Below are 20,044 nucleotides of genomic sequence, written 5' to 3' on the forward strand. Positions count from 1 at the left end.
CCCAATGTGGGACTCGATCCCAGGACCCTGGGATCATGACCTGAGCCGAAGGCAGACGCTTAACGACTGAGCCATCCAGGTGCCCAAGGAGTCTGCTTCTCCCTCTCCCTCTGCCCCTCCTCCCAGCTCGTGCTCTCTCTGGTGCTGCTCTCTCCCTCTCTCAAATAAATAAAATCTTTAAAATACTTAAAAAAAAAAAGAAAAAAGAATAGTACAGTGGATCTCTGAGTATCCATCACCCAGCTCCACTCATAGCCAGTCCTCCATTCGTAGCCAATTGGTTTACATCCATTTCCCCTCATGTCCCATCTTGCTACGCAACAATTCTGAAGCAAATCCCAGACCTGTCCTTGCATCTGTAAATATTTCAGTATGTATCCATAAAAGATGGGACTTATTTACACCCATCGCTATATTATTGTCATACCTACAAATGCTTACAGTTCCTTAATATCCTCAATTATCCAGTTTGCCAATATCTCTACACTTTGCTTGAACCAGGGTTCCAGTAGTCATTCATTGAATTCGGTTGATGGGTCTCTTCAATCTTTTAATCTATAAATTCTTCATCTCTTTTTTCTCCCTTTTTATAGTTTGTTTCCAACGACCCAATCATCTGTTCTGTAGGGTTTCCCACACTTTGGATTTTACTAATTGCCTCCTCATGGTATATTATCCTATTTCTCTGTGCCTTCCATTTTCTGTGAAGTGGTACAGAAGATGGAGAGACATGATCTGATTCAGATTTGATTTTTTGGCAAGAATACTTGATAGAAGTGGAGGAGGGGTGCCATCTTGATCTTCCAAGTGCCGTGGATTGGTTATCACTGGCCACTTTACCTACTCCTGCTCTGCCCTGCATAACACAAGTAATCAGGTAAATGGCAAAGGGTTCAGTTAAGAGGGATGAGTTAATGTATCCAGTGTCACACAGAATGCCACAAGACTGGTGGAGGCCAGCCTCCCACGGAAGAAGCAGGAGAAGCTGATAAGCAATTTCAGGTGGGATTTGTAGCTTATGTCACTCTTAATGAGAGAGTGCTGCTCTCAGTTCTCTTGGGCTCCACTGGCACAAAGAAAGTGATTTGTCATACCTTCAGGAATTTAGTAATTTCTTTTTTTTTTTTTTTTTTTTAAGTAAACTCTGTGCCCAATGCAGGGCTCAAACTCAAGGGTTGCATGCTCTACCAGCTGAGCCAGCCAGGCGCCCTTTAGTGATTTCTCTTAATAGATTACTTGCCTGTTATAAAACAAAATTACATTTTTGTACTGTGTTATGAAGACCAACAAAGAAAGGGAGCAATGTGAATGGAGTGTAGGAATCCAAGAAGAGATCTGATGACGGCTTTCCTTGAGTCGACCAGCCACATGGTGGATGGAACCACAAATCAGGAAATATGATAATCTTCCTTCAGATGGTGTATACTCTGCTGTGCAACCAAAACTGCAACACGATCTTTGTGAATAAGATAGCAAGAGAGTTAAATGAGCATGGTCTCATTTGGGATCTATGTCCTATGTCTGTTCAGAGAGTCTATGTTTAGCAGCTTCTGTGGAAAGGATGCTGGACCGAAAGCTATTAAATTGTACAATGCCATATGAAATCTGCCCGGGAGTATGCATCTGTGTAGCAAGCAACAAAAATCAATCTCACAAAGTAAGACAAAAAAAAAAAATCCTGAAGAAAGTCTGTGAAGTCACAGAGTTTGGCCAATGTTGCACTCTATCATCAATAACACAAATAAGATTGAAGGGTTGTTCTGCTTTGAGAATTGCCAGTTACCACGCAAGCTAGAGGAGGGCTAATGAGTGGACACCTAAAAGAAGAAAGAAATATAGTTGCAGTTGAATGGACTGACCTTGTGGATGAAACAGACCCTGAGCTTGCGGCCAAAGGATACGTCTTATGTGGGAGAATGTTGACTATCACAATGATGAAAGAAATATTGAACAGACTATTTCTGAATTTAGAAACTCAAAAGGATAAAGTTGAAATATGCATTGCTGGCAAACAGTAGAACAAGAGACACATTGTTCTGCCTCTGCTTTTCAGTCCCTCTGAAGGACATTTAAGTTGTTTCCAATTCTTTGTTCATATAACAGCAATGAATAGCATTGTCTATATGCTATTTTCCCCTCTCATTCTACTATAGGACAAATGCTATTTTAACAGCTAAAACATCTCCCTGTTGAAAGAGTGACATGAGGGGCGCTTGGGTGGTTCAGTCAGTTAAGCGTCTGGCTCTTGATTTCGGCTCAGGTCATGATCTCAGTGTCCTGAGATTGAGCCCTGTGTTGGACTCCAAGCTGGGTGTGGAGCCTGCTTAAGATTCTCTCCCTGTGCCCCTCCACCCCCAGCCCCACATGCATGTGTGCTCTCTCTTTCTCTCTAATAGGAAGGAAGGAAGGAAGGAAGGAAGGAAGGAAGGAAGGAAGGAAGGAAGGAAGGAAGGAAGGAAGGAAGGGAGAGAGAGAGGAAGTAAGGAAGGAAGAGTGACATGATCTGATCTTTGTGAGAACACTTTATAAACTGCAAAGTATTAAGTATTACTGTCATTGGATAAATGAACATATGAGATTTATAAACTACCTTTCATAATTCCCCCATTTAGTGTTTGTAGGTCTGTTTTAGAAAATCACTTATCTTTTTGCTGCCTTCATTTCCCCAGATATCACCAGTAATTTTTAGAGAGAAAAAAAATCAATGTATCTTACACTCATTACAACCTACTGGGGTTAAGGCTGTGGACTCCGTAGCAACAACCTGAGTTTCGATCCCAACCCCACTGCTTCCTAACTGTGAGATGCTTCTTCACTAACCTCAATTCCCTTATCTATAAGGGGGATGAAACCAAATTATTTTTCAAAGTCACTGTTGACATTTTTCAATTGTCTAGGTCATACAGGACACTCCTGGGTGATTAGGGAGAAACTGAAGTTTTCAGTAGAAATGTATTAACTACTGGAGAAATCCCACAAAAGACATTAGGCCTTATGGATTGACAAGCAGATGTACCCACTACCGCTCTTGCCTAGAAAAGTTCGCCTGGGGAAATGAGACACACAGGACCTAGGGAAAGGTGTTGGAAGACAATATGGGATTAATTCTTTTTCAACCTCAGAGTGAGAAAGGCCTTTCTAACTAAGACTCATGTTAAAAGAAAGGATTGAAAGCTGCCCACATGAAATAAAATCTGTGACAAACTGAGCAAAAATGTTTGCGATTTCTATCACAAAGGGCTTCTCTCCCTCATGTACAAAGAGTCCCCAGCTATCAGTAACAAAAAAGATCAACAATCAATAGAGATGAGAGCAAATGATGTGGAAAGATAGTTCACAGAAAAGGAAACATGGCTCTTAAGTTTACTTTTTAAAAAGGCTCAAGATAGTTTGTCTTACCCTCTTTGTTTCCTGTGCCATTTTAGTTGTATATTCAATTCCTTCTGTGTGTGTGTGGGGGGGGGTTACTCTTAAAATCTTAACATGTATATTTCTTTTTTTTTTAATTTTTTTTTAAGATTTTATTTATTTATTTGAGGGAGAGAGTGAGAGAGAGAAAGAGCACAAGAGGGGGGAGCAGGAGAGGGAGAAGCAGACTCCCCGCTGAGCAGGGAGCCCGATGCGGGACTCGATCCTGGGACTCCAGGATCATGACCTGAGCCGAAGGCAGTCGCCCAACCAATTGAGCCACCCAGGCGCCCCTGAAGCACATATTTTAGAGGTTGTTTTAGTCTTGACCTGGAAATATCTTTAGTCAGCCTTATTTGTTAATAATAGTTCTGCAAGGTACAGAACTCTAAGTTGATATATATTTTCCCTGGCACTTCGAAGTCACTGTTGAATTATATTTTGGCCCTTTTTGTTTGTTAATTTAGCTGTAATCCCTTTGTAAATAACTTTTCCCCCTTTTCTCTGATGGCTTTTTTTAAAGTATTTTTATTAAAGTGTAATACACATACAAGAAAATGCACAAAATCTTAAGTGCACAGTTCAGTGACCTCTTACATAGGTACACAATAATGCAACCAAGAAGGTGTAAAACATATCCGGTATCTCAAAGGGTACGTGAGTGCCCTTTTCAGCCGGAACCTTCCCTCGCCCTCCAGAGATAACTGCTGTTCTAACAGCTAACATCATAGATTAGTTTTGCCTGTTCTTGAACTTCATGGAGGTGAGGTGGTACCTTTCGCTCACTATTGATTGCTTGCAAGACTTTGTTTTGTGCTTGGTGATTTGTAGTTTCATTATTTTAGAAACACATGTATTGTTTTCCATTTCTTTATGTCTGTTTTGCTGTCTCAGCCATTTTCTCAGAGCTATCTTCCAGATCACTAACCTGTTAGCTTTCTCTAATTGGACATTTAACCTTTCTTTGGAGTTTTAGTTTTCAGTTGTTTTTTTCCCTAGAAGTTCAGTTTGATCTAGTTTTCAAAACCTTCCTTTTCTTTATTATTTCATTCTATACCATTCCATTCTCTTGGTTCCCATTTTTGCTTTTTGAGTTTTTGAAAATAAATTTTAATATGCTTGTTTCAGCTTCCACTATAACCTAAAATTCTAATGATATTTCTTCAGTTTGCTGTATGTATTGACTGTCTCTTGCAGTGGATGTTTTCCTAGTGTTTTGTGAATGTGCTTGTTATTTTCAACAAAAATTTATTTTTTGTTTTTTGTTTGTTTTGTCCCTTGTGCCCTACTTTGTAGAAATGTGATCACAAGGCTATTCTGTATTTACTTCTGCAAGATCTCAGGGGGTTCTCTGTTTTGTTGCTATTGTTGCTGCTGTTATTTTGTTTGCTTTTTAATTTGTTGTTGATTTCCAGTTTCTCTTTTTTATTCTTTTTAAAGATTTTATTTATTTGACAGAGACACAGCGAGAGAGGGAACACAAGCAGGGGGAGAGGGAGAGGGAGAAGCAGGCTTCCCGCAGAGCAGGGAGCCCGATGCAGGGCTCGATCCCAGGACCCTGGGATCATGACCTGAGCCGAAGGCAGATGTTTAACTACTGAGCCACCCAGGGGTCCCTATTTTTTTATTCTTATGAGATTTTATTTTTAAGTAATCTTTACACCCAATGTGGGGCTCGATCCTACAACCCTGAGATCAACAGTCACATGCTCCACCGACTGAGCCAGTCAGGCGCCCCCGTGCTTTCTCTTTAAACTGTAAATTGCTGGGCACCTGGGTGGCTCAGTAGGTTAAGCATCTGCCTTCAGCTCATGTCATGATGCTGGAGTCCCAGAATCGAGCTCCACATCGGGCTCCCTGCTCAGCAGGGAGTCTGCTTCTCCCTCTGCCCCTCACCCTGCTCATGCTCTCTCTCTCAAATAAATAAATTAGTTAAATTAACTTAACTTTTAATTGCTTTGCATGCCTACAATTACAGTTACTAATTAGTTATATTGTTTATATGTGGTTGTAAAGAGTATTTTGTTGTTGTTTGTTTTTAAGAGTATGTTTTTTGTTTTTTGTTTTTTTTAAAGATTTTATTTATTTGAGAGACAAAGCATGAGCCAGGGGGTGGGGCAGAGGGAGAGAGAGCAGACTCCCCAGGTAGCAGGGAGCCTGATGTAGGACTCGATCCCAGCACTCTGGGATCATGACCTGAGCTGAAGGCAGACACTTAACCTACTGAGACACCCAGGCGCCCTAAGAGTATGTTTTTAAATTTATATCTAGCAGCAGTCTATCCAAACAACTATACAAATTGATTTAAAAATTCATATGGAAGAATAAAGGGCCACAAGAAGCAAAGTAATACTGAAGAAGCATAGATATTGGGGGACAAGGCTCCACTGGTTTCTTGCATGTCTGCACATCGAAGCACAGGCACTGATTTTTGTTTTTGGACTGTCTTCAAGGGTGTTTGTATAGCAAATAGCTTAGGAAGATAGAGATAATATCTCCCTCCAGGGCAAAGGGCAGATTCGTTGGATGTACAGGATATTTAAGAAATGTCTCTCTCTGGGTTAAGGGAAGGGCAGGTTTGCTAGCACCCCCTTCAAAAGTCTGGGGTTTCCTTTTTTTTTTTAAGATTTTACTTTTAAGTAATCTCTACACCTAATGTGGGGCTCGAACTTACAATGCTGAGAACAAGAGTCGCATTCTCCACTGAGCCCACCAGATGCCCCAAGTCTGGGGTCTCCTAATCTTGGGTTCCTCAGTGTGATGTGTGCAGCCTTGATTTCAGCTCTTCTGTGTCCCACGTGGGACTTGGAAACAAGGGTAGCTGAGGGGAACGTGAAACTTCCACAGTCTGCTGCATTGTAAGCATGAACTAAAGTCCTTTGCTCCTGACACGACAGCCTCTCAAGTCTTCTGCTCGCATCCATGGAACAGCGACCGGCTAACTTGTTCACTTGCAAATGAGATAAATTCTCAGACTCCTCAGTTCTTAACAACAAGAAGAGAGGAGTGGTACTACCAAATGTTAAAATTTATTATAAAGATATATTAAATAAATTTGGCAGAGAGATAGACAAACAAACCAATGGAAGAAAATAACAAATAAGCACATGTATGTAGAAGAAATTGGTATATGACCAACATGGCATCCTAAGTCTGTAGGGAAAGAACTTTTGGGTAAAAAATTCTGGAACAATTAACTATCCAAATGGAAAAGCTAAAATGAGATCTTCACCTCAAACCATATCCAAAACCATATCAAAAAGTAAATTGCAGTTGGATTTAAAATCTAATTGTGAACACTTTAAGCACTTTAGAAGAAAGTGTAGGAGATTGTCTCTATGATATCAGGGTAGAGGAGGATTTCTTAACCCAGCTGGAGCCATTAAGCAAAAGAGCCAACCACATTAGAATTTAAAACTTTGGTATAGGGGTGCCTGGGTGGCTTAGGTTATGATCCTGGAGTCCTGAGATTAAGTCCTGCAGGGGCTCCCTAATCAGCAGGGAGTCTGCTTCTCCCTCTGTCTCTCCCCCTGCTTGTGCTCACTCTCTCTCTCAGATAAATAAATAAAATCTTTAAAAAAATAGAGTTAAAAGACAACATACAATCTGAGAGAAGATATTCGCAACTCTTCTAACAATATTATTGATGAATTTTTATGTGACTTTCATTAGCTTTGGATTTCTATACCAATTTGCGAGCATAAATTCACACTTCTGCTGTGGGACTCAGGCTTGGAGTTGTGATTTCTGGTCATGAACTCACTCTCCTCACCTCTGCCCCTGCCTGTCCCCTCAGCCCCCACCTCCATCCAGCATGTCAAGCAGACTACAAGCTTCCCTGATCCTGGACCAGGAGTACCTTTGTTTCTAATTCCCTGTCACAGAGGTGCAGTCCTTTCAGGTTTCTTGGACACTAAGGGATAAGCCAGGACACCATGAATAAGAATAGGAGATTTGAAAAAAGAATCCAATAGAACTTTCTTGGCGTGCCTGCCTGGCTCAGTCCATAGAACATGCGACTCTTGATCTCAGGGTCATGAGTTTGAGCCCCATGCTGGGTGTAGAGATTACTTAAATAAAAAGTTTTTAAAAAATAGAAATTTTTTTTGGGGGGGTGAGGGGGACAAAAACAATGGAGTCAGTTCTAACTCCCTGCCTTCTATCACCCCGGGACCATATTTCCAGTGTGTACGCGTTTGCGTGTGTGTGTGTGTGTGTGTGTGTGTGTGTGAGAGAGAGAGAGAGAGAGAGAGAGAGGTCTCGAACTCCTAGCTCTTGAGGCCCTTGAGGCCCTAATTCGTCTCATACCTCCCCTGAGGCCATGGATGCTCCAGACACTGCTTTTCTGCTCTTCCCAGTTCACCTAGGAAACTTTTTTTAACATCTAGGCAGCTTTTTTTCCTTTCTTTGGAGTTCAACTCTACATTTAAAAACTTATTTAAAAAATATTTTATCTAGCATTCATATCCATTTCAATTGTGAGCCTTCTCCACACCTGCACAGCCCACGTGTGGCCAGGACCGCCTCACTCCTGATGGCCGTTCCCACACACCCTCCGGCTCGGGGCAAAATGCCATCTGGGGGGCACAGGGCTTGAAAGAATTTTGGAAAGATTGTTAAATCGTTGTTGTTCAATTTTAACTTGAAAAAAAAATGTTATTGGCTTTGGAGAAGCTTGCCTGGCAAAATCTTGGCCATTTAGAAGAGAACATAATGTCAAACTTTTTTTTTTTTTCCAGCGATCACTATATTGTTTCTGAAGCAGCATGAATTCATGAACAGCTGAATTCCTGAAGAATCCCTGAATTCCTGAGGAACTCCAAAAAGATGGGCGTTTGCTTAATCCTCACCTGAAAGAAGTAGTCTAAGATTCGCATCCCGTTCTCCCTAGAGAGATAGAAGACTGATATGATCCAGAGAAGAAGGAAAAGAAGAGAAATTGCAACCCTGAGTAATAATGATCATCGCATGCTTTACTACATACTAGATTCTGGTCTAAGTATTTTTACCTCTACTAATTTGTTTATCCCACTGACAACATCGTAAGGTCAGTACTATTATTTGTATCCCTGTCTTATGGGTGAGGACACCGAGAAGCAACAGAAGTCAGTGAAGTAATTTGCCTACATTTACAAAGCTAGGAAGTGATCCTTGGCCATCTAATGCTGGTCGGTGTGACGGGTATGGGGTCTTCCTTCAAAGGAGCATCCAAACCTAAAGGAGCTTCTGGGGTTCTGGAGCAGTAAAGAGGAATTTAACACAGATTTGTGGAAGGAGTCTTGTCACGAGTTATAGGAAGATGTGAACTGTGATGATTGGTTGGTGAGGTTGAGTCCAGGTGTGATTTGGCAGCATGCCCAATATAACTAGAATTTCGAAGCCCTAGATGGGTAATGAGACACTAAGAAAATACTGGCCACTCAGAAGAACCTCTCTGGATTCTGACAGCATCTATAGGTGTTATCCTAACACACAGTGTGTTAATCTTGGAGAACTTGTGGAATATGGGACATTGCCAGGAAACTTACATTTGGAAAACATTACTCACTTGTATAAATTAGCTTTTGCTGCCTAAGAACCAACCCCTCCCCCCCATATGAGTGACTTAAGGCAACAGACATTTAATTAGCACAGCCAGTGGGATTGGCCATGTGGGCTGGGCTCAGAGAGGCAGTTCTCAGATAAGGCAACCCCTTAGGCAGGGTTGGCTGGACTTGGTTGAGGCTCACTCCTGTGTTTGCAGGGCGAGTGGATAAGAGATGAATTAAAGGATTACCAAAAGGTACTGGGGCCTTGTTAAGGTTGAGTAACTTGGAATGGTATGGAAACCTAATAGTTTTTTTACTTTTCCTTCTTTCCTTTCTTTTTTTTTTTTTTTAAGAGCAAGAGAGGGAACACAAGCAGGGGGAGAGGGAGAGGGAGAAACAGGCTTCCCACAGAGCAGGGAGCCCCATGTGGGGCTCGATCCCAGGACCCTGGGATCATGACCTGAGCCGAAGGCAGACACTTAACAACTGAGCCACCCAGGCACTCCTCTTCTTTCCTTTCTTCCTTCCCTCTTTCCTTCCATCTTCTCCTCTTTTCTTCCTTTCTGTTTTCATCAAATTCTAATGTAATATTCAGGAACAAGGCTGACTTGCTCCTATAGATGAGATAGCCCAAAATAAAGAGCAGAGATAAAACTTAGGCTTTTCCCATTATAAAATAATACACATTTATTGTAAATAATTAGAAAAATATAAAAATATAATAGTTCAACAAAAAGAATCACATCCTTGTTCCCACCAGTAGAGTTGATATTAAAGAAGTAGTAAGTGCTTCTGACAAGCTGGGGTATCTTCCTAGGGGAGAATAAGTCTGTTCCAAACCACTTTTCCAAAATAATGCTTTAGTAAGAACTCTTGAAAAGTCCAGTTGACAGGCAACGTTCTATCTAAATCCTTTTAGTTTGCCTGGTTCCCACGATGCAGCAGCTACTGTATCATAAAAACTCCACTACAGAGCTCCTGACACCAGGCTAGCCTTCTCTCTCTCTTTAAGATTTTATTTATTTATTTATTTATTTGAGAGAGAAAGAGGGCATGAGTGGGGGGAGGGCAGAGGGAGAGGGATAAGCAGACTCTCCACTGAACAGAGAGCCTGATGTGGGGCTCCATCCCAGGGTCCTGAGATCATGACCTGAGCCGAAGGCAGACACTTAACTGACTGAGCCCCCCAGGCGCCCCTCTGGCCTTCTCTTAAAGGAGTAGCAGAACAGGCCACATGGATAGGGACAGACTTGCATATGGCACTCTCTCCTAACTGAGTCACTTCACTTCAATTTAGCCTCTGTCTTCTCATCTCTATTACAATTGTGTTCTCAGGGTGCCTGGCTGGCTTAGTCGGTGGAGTTCACGACTCTTGGTCTCAGGGTTGTGAATCTGAGCCCCACACTGAGTGTAGAGATTACTTAAAGATTTACAAATCTTAAAAAAAAAAATGTGCTCAGGGCGCCTGGGTGGCTCAGTCGTTAAGCGTCTGCCTTCGGCTCAGGTCATGATCCCAGGGTCCTGGGATCGAGCCCCACATCGGGCTCCCTGCTAGGCGGGGAGCCTGCTTCTCCCCCTCCCACTCCCCCTGCTTGTGTTCCCTCTCTCGCTGTGTCTCTCTCTGTCAAATAAATAAAATCTTTAAAAAAAAAAAAATGTGCTCTCAAAGATGAGGGTCTTCTCATTGTCCGATTTCCCCAGCCCACAATTGACTTCTCAGGACCTCTTAACCTGAGATCAAAGATTCTCCGGTGGCTCTATGCATAGAATCCAGAGATTTTTTAGAAAGTTACTTCTAGCAGTTCTAATCAAAATTTAGATTTTCCTTCAATTATAAATGCAGTCAACACAACCACAAAAGTTGATCAGTTCTCATAAATTTGTCATCAGTAGAAGTCACAGATTTTCACGTCACATTTCCGTTGTCACAGGTATCTCAGAATATCATATATACTTATCGCGACCTCAGATCATGGTTGTTATTAGAACTATGGCCAGATCTTGTTACTTCATGTTATTAACGAAGCATCTATTAACCCTTATGGGATATGTGGTTTGCAAATGTTTTCTCCCATGCCTTTTCATTTTGTTGCTGGTTCCCTTTGCTGTTCAGAAGCTTTTGAGTTGGATGAAGTCGTTTTTACGTTTTAAGTGATTGGAAAAAAAAATTTAAAAATAAAACTATTTCATGACATGCCAAAATTTGTGAAAGTCACGTTTCAGCACCCATCGTCACTAAAACACAGCTGTACTCGTTTGTGTATGTGCTGTTTATGGTGACTTTTGCACTATAGTGACAGAACTCAAAGTCGAAACAGAGACCGAATGGCCTGCAAAGGCTGAAATATTTACTAAATGGGCCAAAGTTTGTTGATCCTGAATTAGAAGTGTGTTAACAGTGTTGAGGGCAGGGACAATGTCTCATCTGTCTTTCCATCACTTCCGTGCCTAGCTCAAGCCCATAGAGAGAATTGCTGATCAACAAAGCTCTACTGATCCAAAGATTCTACTAAGCCACTTGTAGTACATACCTGCCAGTTTAGGAAGCTGGGTATTTTAAATTTTAATTTTTTCTTAATCTTTTCATCTTTTTTTTAAAAGATTTTATTTTATTTATTTGAGAAAGAGAGAGTGAGAGAGAGCACAAGAGGGGGTAGGGTCAGACAGAGAAGCAGACTCCCTGCTGAGCAGGGAGCCCAATGTGGAACTCGAATCCAGGATCCTGGGATCATGACCTGAGCCGAAGGCAGACGCTTAACCAACTGAGCCACCCAGGCGCCCCTTAATCTTTTCATCTTAATTTTTCTCTAAGCTTCAAATTCAAAGACTCATGTTCCTTCCCCTTGAATAATAGGAGAACTTCAGCTTACATTTTATATTTAGCAACAGGAAAATGAGAAGAGGGCCGAATGTCTCTAGCTCAGCTTTACTGTTAAAGGAAATTACTAAGTAATGAAGTGAGCTGTCACTCTATGCTGTTGCACAATGTGAATTATTATGCAATAGAAATAGTGACCAAAAGGAGACTACCCTGCAGCCCATTTCTTCAATATGTGCTGATCAGGGAAACTTGATTCTGTTCAGTGGATGCTCCCTCAAGCTAAAGGGCCAGAGCAGCCTCGTGGAAGCATAGCCCTCCCTCAGAACACCTTGCAACAAGGAAGGTTATTCTGAAAGCCAAGAAAATAACCAGACTCTCCTGATGTCTCCTTAAAAACAAAAGCAAAAACAAAACCTCTGCATGATACCATCCTCAAAACAGTAGTTTTAAAAGGTGGTAATACAGTATAGAGGAAAAGAATTAGGCTTGGAGGGAGAATATTTAGGTTAAAATTCCAACCCCTTCCCCTCCCCCGCCCCAAGTTTTCTGCCAATAAGGGAAAGGTAGAAAATAACACCCCTGAGTGCTACTGAGAGGATTAAGTAAAATGAGACATGTCAATTACAAAGCACTGTAAACTTGCAGATAACATTCAGGGTGGTGATGAATGAGAGCATTTGGTGCAATGTGGAGCTGGGATGCTAAGCAGGTGCAGGTTGATTTGTTCTTTGCTTTGTATAAGCCCCTTCCTTCCTTCCTTCCTTCCTTCCTTCCTTCCTTCCTTCCTTCCTTCCTTCCTTCCTTCCTGTCTGCCCCATCCAAGAAATGATTGAAGGTGTCTTTTTTTTTTTTCTACATTCATAAAACCCTTGGGATTTTAAAAAAAGGTTTTTTTTATTTGAGAAAGTGAGAGAGAGCATGACGGGGGTGGTGGGTGGGGGAGGGACAGAGGGAGAAGAAGAAGCAGGCTCCCCACTGAGCAGGGAGCCCAATGCAGGGACTCAATCCTAGGACCCCGGGATCATGACCTGAGCTGAAGGCAGATGTTTAACCGACTGAGCCACCCAGGCACCCCAAACCCTTGGGATTTTTATTTATTTTTTAAGTAATCTCTACACTCAATGTGGGGCTGGAACTCATGACCCTGAAATCAGGAGTCGCATGCTCTATCGACTGAGCCAGCCAGGCGCCCCTTAAAGGCGTCTTCAATGCATACAAGGCAACAAAAAAAAAACTTTAAAACAAGTGAACAAGAAAATAGGACTAAAGGATGAGAAAATAGGTGAGGCTGAATGAAGCTAAGAGTAAGGGAGAAAACCAGTGTTTCTCAGACTTTGGACTTTCTGAACCAGTAAAATTTTCCAAAATGCTAGGAAATGACAGAAGTGAGCCAGCATATTCTTTTTGCCAGGTAAAGGCATTCACAAACAAAAATAAAATAAGCCGACAAGACTCCTACCACTCTCACCATTATTTCATAAAAGAAAGACTCTTTTGTTAATACCTACAAAGTGGGAATAACGTGATTCCAGAATACAAGATAGTCTAATTCAGTTTTGTGAGATTATACCTTACATTGTTATTTATATTTTTGTCTTGGATGGATGAAAACACACAAGCTGGCAAAGGCTTAGAAAGGGCATCTGTGAATCAATGACTTCAAATACAAAATGACCTCGATACTTGTCAAGAAATGGATCCTAAATCCCACCCATGAACCCATTAGTTAGTGCAAGGAAGAAGATAAATCCAGTTGCCAAAGAAAAGTTATTCCTTGTAGAACCCTAAAAGAATTGTTTTCTCCTTAAAAGGACATTGTGTTAGGTATTAAACAGTATCCCAGACTGAATAGGGCATTTTTATAAAATATATTCCCTTGAGATGGGCAAATAGGATAATGTCAAAATGCAATTCAATAAAAGGAATTTTTTTTAGATACAGTCCAGGCAAACTGCTCTTCACTTGGGTTGACCTGATACAGAAACTGATTTTAGGGGATCCAGATTCTAGAGGGCCAATCAGACTGTATATCTTTCAGACAGTTCTCCAAAATGGTATTTTTCTTAGCCACACTTGAAACAAAGTGTGGATGAATTCTCAGTAGTTCCATGATTTTACAACCCTTTTATAGGCTATCTGGAAATCAGGTCCTATGTTGATTGTGAAACAACCATTCAGCTCACCTGAAGGGGAGGACTGAACTCTTAGGACAGTTGAAAAACTGGATGAGAGCACAAAGGGGTAAATAGAGAGAAACCTCGAAAAGTTTCTGATCTAAGGGAAGTACTATATAGACAATCAATGAACTCACAAATGTCATGTGTTACAAATGATATTCATTCATTCATTCACTCAGCACCTATTTATTGACTGTCCACTACATGCTAGGTTCTATTGTATACATTGGAGATACAGCAGGCAGCAGTGAACAAAGCAGAAAAAATTCTCTGCCCTCATGGGGTTTGGTGGTGGGAGAGCGAACCATGACAAGATACACAAGTAACAACAACAACAAAAGATATACTAGTAACAGAGAGCAATAAAAGCTGTGGAGAAATATAGATCAGGAAAAGGGGATAAGAAGCGTGTGGAGGGGCGCGTAGCCGTGGTTTCCATTTTCAAAAAGTTGGCGAGAGAAGGCCTCATGGAGAAGATAACATTTTAAACAATGACTTAAGAAGGTAAATTAAGTAGGGCTAATGTGGATATCTGAAGAGCACCCGTGGCAGAGAGAATAGAGTCAAAGGCCCTGGGGCAAGTGTATGCCTGGAAGGAAGAGCAAGTCTGTGTGCAGTGTGACCCCGGACTGGTAGCAGGCAATGAAGAACAGAGGTAGTGGTGTGGGGGTGGGAAAGGGGGAAGGTCCCATAGGGCTTTACAACCATTACAATGACTGACTTTTACTCTGGGATATCTGGGAAGCCATGTTCTAAGTTCTAAGTAGAGCAGTGATATTGCTCAACTAATATTTCAGCACATTCACTTGGTTGCTGTATTAAACATAGACTGCAGGGTGGTGAGGACAAAAGCAGGGAAGCCAGTTAGCCGGCGATTGCATTTTTTTTTTTTTTTCTATGTGAGATTACACCTTATGTACCAGCAAAGTCATAATAGCCTTTGGGATTAAATGAAGTGGGAATCTTGCAGTGTTGGAAGCTTGGTCATTTTGCCCATTCGGGTCTGGGTAAAATCCCCGAGATCAAGAACTCTTAGAATTTATACAAAGAAATTCTCACTGACTTTAGATAAATTCGGGTGCCATAACAAAAGGTGACATGCTATCTAACACTTGCTTAGCCTGGTGCTTGATGCCCAAACCCACAAAACCAGCTCAGGTGGTCCGTGGGAACCCCAAGTAAAGGCTGGATACTGTCAGAGGGCTGCATGGAACCGTTGCTTGAGTAGAGAGAGCAATGATTTAACAAACAGGAGAGGAAGCTGAAAAGGGAAATGGAACCAGTGCCCAGAGTTTTATCTGCTTTGTCCATAAAAGGAAATCAGACACTTCATAGAAGCTTACTCTATACAGTTCACTTGTTCTCACTGCACATAGATTTATGTTGTCTCATCCATGGTAAGCATGAGTCTCCCATGCAGTGCAATTTTTGTTTATTTAAACTCTGAAATTCCAAGATCCACATAGGTTATCTGCTCATTTTATTTTATTTTTTTACTGTACTATGTTTTATCATTCTTGTGCCTTTCAGAAAGTAATCTCAAGGCCCTAGTACTGTAGGCTAAACAATGTAATGTATTCACTCATTTGATTTCAATCCATTTCCTTATCAATGAGGAATATTTCTTTTTTTTTTTAAGATTTGTTCACTTATTGAGAGAAAGAGAGTGCACATGAGTGCACAGGGGGCAGGGGCAAGGAGAGAGGGAGAGAGAGAACCCCAAGCAGACCCTCCACTGAGTGTGGAGCCTGATGTGGGGCTCGATCTAAGGACCCTGAGATCAGGACCTGAGCCAAAACCAAGAGTCGATGCTTAACCCCCTAAGCCACCCAGAATGCCCCCAAGGAGGAATATTCCTTAAAGCTAATGACTTAACGTGTGGCTTACGCGCTACCAGTCATGCCTTCGGTTGGCAGGACTGGGGAGTCACCCAGCATTGTCCTGTTTCTGCAGTGCTGCCTTTTTCCATGCTTCCATGCGGCTTCTCCATCTCGCTCCCTCTCCCACTGAGCTTAGGCTTGCCTCAGAAACCTTCTCCACCTCGGGCTCCAGAAATTCACCCCCAATCCATGGGAGCAAGCATCCCCAGTGAACTACCTTATTGTCTCAGGGTTCTATCCTGTGTAATCTTAATTTCTTGCCTTTATTGATGCCAATTTTGGAAACAGGCCCACTAGTTAAGAATGCTTACCTTATTATGCGTATTTGGAAATTAGGTGAAAACTTATCGTAGCAATAAGAGTTTGGGTTCCAAACAACTATGAACATTTAAACAACTGACAGATTTAATAATAATGAGTAATTTTATGAAAGGTCTCTTTTCTACATTAACCAAAGACTTTTCATTCTAGATTTATATGTGGTTCCCTTAGCCTTTTAAAAGTAAAGTGGCCTCTGTTGTTTCTTTCAGTCCCTGAGCTTCCCAGTTGATTTAATGGCAGCAATGGCTCACAATTTTCTAGAGCCCCATGGCCATCTTTAAGTTGATATTAATGCTCCTGACCTTTGACAATGTACAATTAAATATGCTGCAAAGGACTTAGTTAGGAAAGAATCTATAAGGGAAGCCTCCAAAAGAATGATTCATGGCAGGATTTCAGGAGGAGCTGGGGGTGCAGAGGTTGTCCATACAAGGAGGTGGCGGCAGCCATGACTGTTGATGCCTTCCCATCCGGGGCTTTCACTCACTGAGCCAAAAGCTCAGTAAATGCCCCATGTGGGGAAGAGCTCTATGCTCCTTGTGTTCCTGGGAGTCACATTAGTCAAGAGAATCAAGGGTCTGAGGCAGAGTCACAGCAGTGTTTAGCCCCACTCCCTACTCAGTTTTGTTATTAGTGACTTAGAGAACTATGCACAGAATACCTTCCTGGGCAGCCAGGAAGCTCTCTGCAGCCATCACCAAGGCCCTGCTGCCCCGCCTCACACAGTGGTATACCTGCACAACAGGGGCAAGGAGCGACTTTCCTCCAAGAGCAATGGCACTTGGCAGATACCGGCTGGATGGTTAGCTCTTAACCTGTCCACTCTACCATGGGACAACATGGATGTCCCTTCCTGGTTTGCCAGTCTTCAACCTGCTCTCCCAGGTATCACCATTGGTTCCAAAGCCCCCTCAACAATGAGCGCAAAAGAGATTGATGACAGGCTATCCCCTACTCTCTGAGACAAAGCTTTATGGCAAAAAGGTTTGGAAATCTTTATCACATCTTATAAAGGAAGTTCTGTATCCAGGAAGCTAAGAGTATTGTAAAATCCCTTATTATCATTCCAAGGGCACCAACTGGCCCTGGAAATTGGAACAGTAATGCAGAAATCACAGCTTCTCACAAGGCCATGGCCCTTCTCTAACCCAGGGTGGGGTCAGGGCAAAAGGTCATTTCCCACTAGGTTGTAACTCTGAGCTGCAACTTGCAAGATTTTAGCAGTGGGGTGGGGGAGAAGGAAGGTTTCCCCCTCCACACCACAATAATGTGAGGGACTCTGGGTCTAGGCCTATCTCTGTTCCCCGCGCCTTTCACTTTCTATCTTGGTGACCTGATGAGCACTCCATCTGGCTTCCTGCCTGTGCTAAGTTTTCCTGCACTCTGGAACTGGAGGTGTGGATGGAGTAGGGGTGGAGGGGGTTAGTGAGGAAGAGAAAAGGGAGTGGAGTGGCAGGTGGGAGGGGGTTTGAGCCAGGATCTGCATGCAGTGCCCAGCCTTGGCCCGACCCCATCTTCCAGGGGCAGTGGCCGGCAGGCAGGGTTTTTAGGTCATAGTTTCAACCATCATCTGGCAGAATATGTGTGAAAGGCAGTTTGGGGGTGTCCGTGGAATGGATGACGATGTACCTGTCTTGACATCTTAGCTCTCTGCAGGTAGGTGTGTTCAGAAGGCTGCTGCAGAGAGGGAATGAGAACTGTTCGGGAGAACTGGAGATAAAGATGTGAAATAATCATGGTGTGATCCAAGAGACAGCGATATGGCTTAAATGGTTTACCTGGTCTTATAACCTAATGAAGAACAATTTCCATAACCCAGCATATGTTCTAGCCATTAGAGTATTTATGTCTGCATATATTTTTCCCTCTCTTAAAAAAAATTCAAGGCTAAGTACACAAATAATTATGCTATAACAAAGAATGAGCTGAGCGCTACAAGAGAGGTATACAGTGGCCGGAGAGAAAGTATGTTACAAGCAGCTCTGGATCGTGGGGGTCCCAGCACCTACTAGCGCGTGGCCTCAAAGAGGCATTAACCTCTTATTTTCCTCATTAGTCAAGCAGGATTTAATAATCTCCGTACAGCAGAATTTTTGTTAGGATTAGAGACAATATATGTCAAGTACCTACCATAGTGCCCCAAATAGACTGGCTCCTCTACGAATAACAGCTACCACTTTTTTTTTTTAATTGTATTTATTTATTTGAGAGAGAGAGCCCTTGAGAGAGAGACAGCATGAGCAGGGTGAGGGGCAGAGGGAGAGGGAGCAGCTGACTCCTGGCTGAGCAGGGAGCCGGATAGGGGACTCGATCCCAGAACTCCAGGATCATAATCTGAGCTGAAGGCAGATGCTTAACAGACTGAGCCACCCAGTCGCCCCAGAATAGCTACCACTTATATGAGTGTTTTAAATCAAACTGTGGATAAAACTTTTGTGTCCCACTGAAATACACCTTCCCTGGATGGGAGCATCCCATAGGGCAGGTCTAGTCAAAAAGGCTTCGAAGAGCTTCAATCAACTTTTAAGAACACACCGTTAGGATTGGGGGCGAGGGGAGAACCTCGGATTTCTATCTGCCTCCTGAGCCACGGTAATGATAGCAGCTGTTAGTAGTTGGGGTCTGCATTCGCGCCAGCGAGCTAAGCACTATACACGCACTTTCCCATTTTATCCTCCCACTGGGCCTCCAAAGCACGTATCCGTCCCATTTTACAGGGAAGAGAATGGAGGAGAATCGAGGTCTAGCAGCTTGCCCAAGCCAACCCGGTGGTGGAGTTGGGAATTGGGTTTAAGTCCAACTCTGCTGCCCAAACTCTCAGCCACTTCCCCGAAGTCAGCTTCCAGTTCCACTGAGCAAAAAAAAAAAAAACCCTGCAAGAGGCCGCCTGGCTCCTCCACCGCCGCCTCCTTCGGCGGCTGCCTCCTCCCCAGGCCCCCGCGCCCCACTCCCTCTCCTCCCTGCTCTCCCTTCCCTGCTCACTCGTCTCCGGAGTTGGTGCTCCGTCCCTTACTTGCCTCAGATCCCCTTCGCTCCCACCCCACCCCTCCCCCCGGGAGTGAAACTGCCCCAATTTACCTGCTGGGGCAGGAGTGTGGCAGGTTGGCCGGTTTCCTGCACCCGGCCACCCCCTCGGCCTGGGAGCCAGCTCTCGCCGCCGGCTTCCGTCTCCCGGGGCTCTCTTCACACCCCAAGGCCGCCGGGAACTTCCCCGAAGCCCGCTCTAGGGTAGGCGCAGCTAGGGTAGGAGAGGGGAGGCGAGGGGGGTGTGTGCGCGGCGTGTGAGTGTGCGCGTGCGCGCGCTGGCCCCGCGGGAGGGAAGAGGCGCCGGGCCGAGCGGCTGCGTCACCCGCGCGGCTCACAAATGGGGCTGCCTGGGGTTTCATGGCGGGGGCGACACTTCAGCCTTGGCTGTTTGAGCCCCTGCCTTGCCTGCCGGCGCCCCACAGAATGACCCTGCCTCAGTTCCCTCCTTGCCTTTGTGTCCAACCCTGGGACAGGACGAGGGGGCGATGGAGGGGAGGGCCAGGTGGCGAGGTCGCCTTCCCGCGTTTTCACTTTGTCCATTTCGCGAGGTGAAAGCGAGGGTGCAGATGAGGCGACACTGCCGCGGGGGAGCGAAGGGCGGGCGGGCGGTGCCACCTGCCGAGAGCACCGCGGGACGAGAGCGTTGGGCAGCGCCACCTGCTATAAATAGGCGGCCCGGGACAGGGCGTGCGACCGCACATCCCGCCGCGAGGGCCTTCATCACGCGCGGGGCCCCGAGTCCTCGGAGCCCAGGCGGACGGCGGGCCAGGACCCTGCGCGGGGACTGGCTGGGGCGGCGCCGGGACACCCCATCGGTCCCCGTGCCCCGCCCCCCGCCGCCGGGCCGGGCGCGCGGAGGATGGGCCGTCCGGCAGGGGAGAG

General features: G+C 44.0%; 1 long non-coding RNA gene across 1 annotated transcript in view; it reads right to left on the reverse strand.

Annotated features, from left to right (window-relative positions):
• LOC135363579 (uncharacterized) overlaps positions 1-19,778 on the reverse strand; it is a 49,228-nt gene extending 29,450 nt beyond the window's left edge. Inside the window, exon 1 of the long non-coding RNA XR_010409332.1 lies at positions 19,214-19,778. This is a non-coding gene — a long non-coding RNA (uncharacterized LOC135363579). The remainder of the gene's footprint in view (positions 1-19,213) is intronic.
• Positions 19,779-20,044: the final 266 nt, after the last annotated feature.

The sequence above is a fragment of the Mirounga angustirostris genome, unplaced genomic scaffold (genome assembly GCF_029215605.1).
Source record: "Mirounga angustirostris isolate CCGP_5_RB_7025 unplaced genomic scaffold, mMirAng1.0.hap1 SCAF_2, whole genome shotgun sequence".
NCBI classification, from domain to species: domain Eukaryota; kingdom Metazoa; phylum Chordata; class Mammalia; order Carnivora; family Phocidae; genus Mirounga; species Mirounga angustirostris.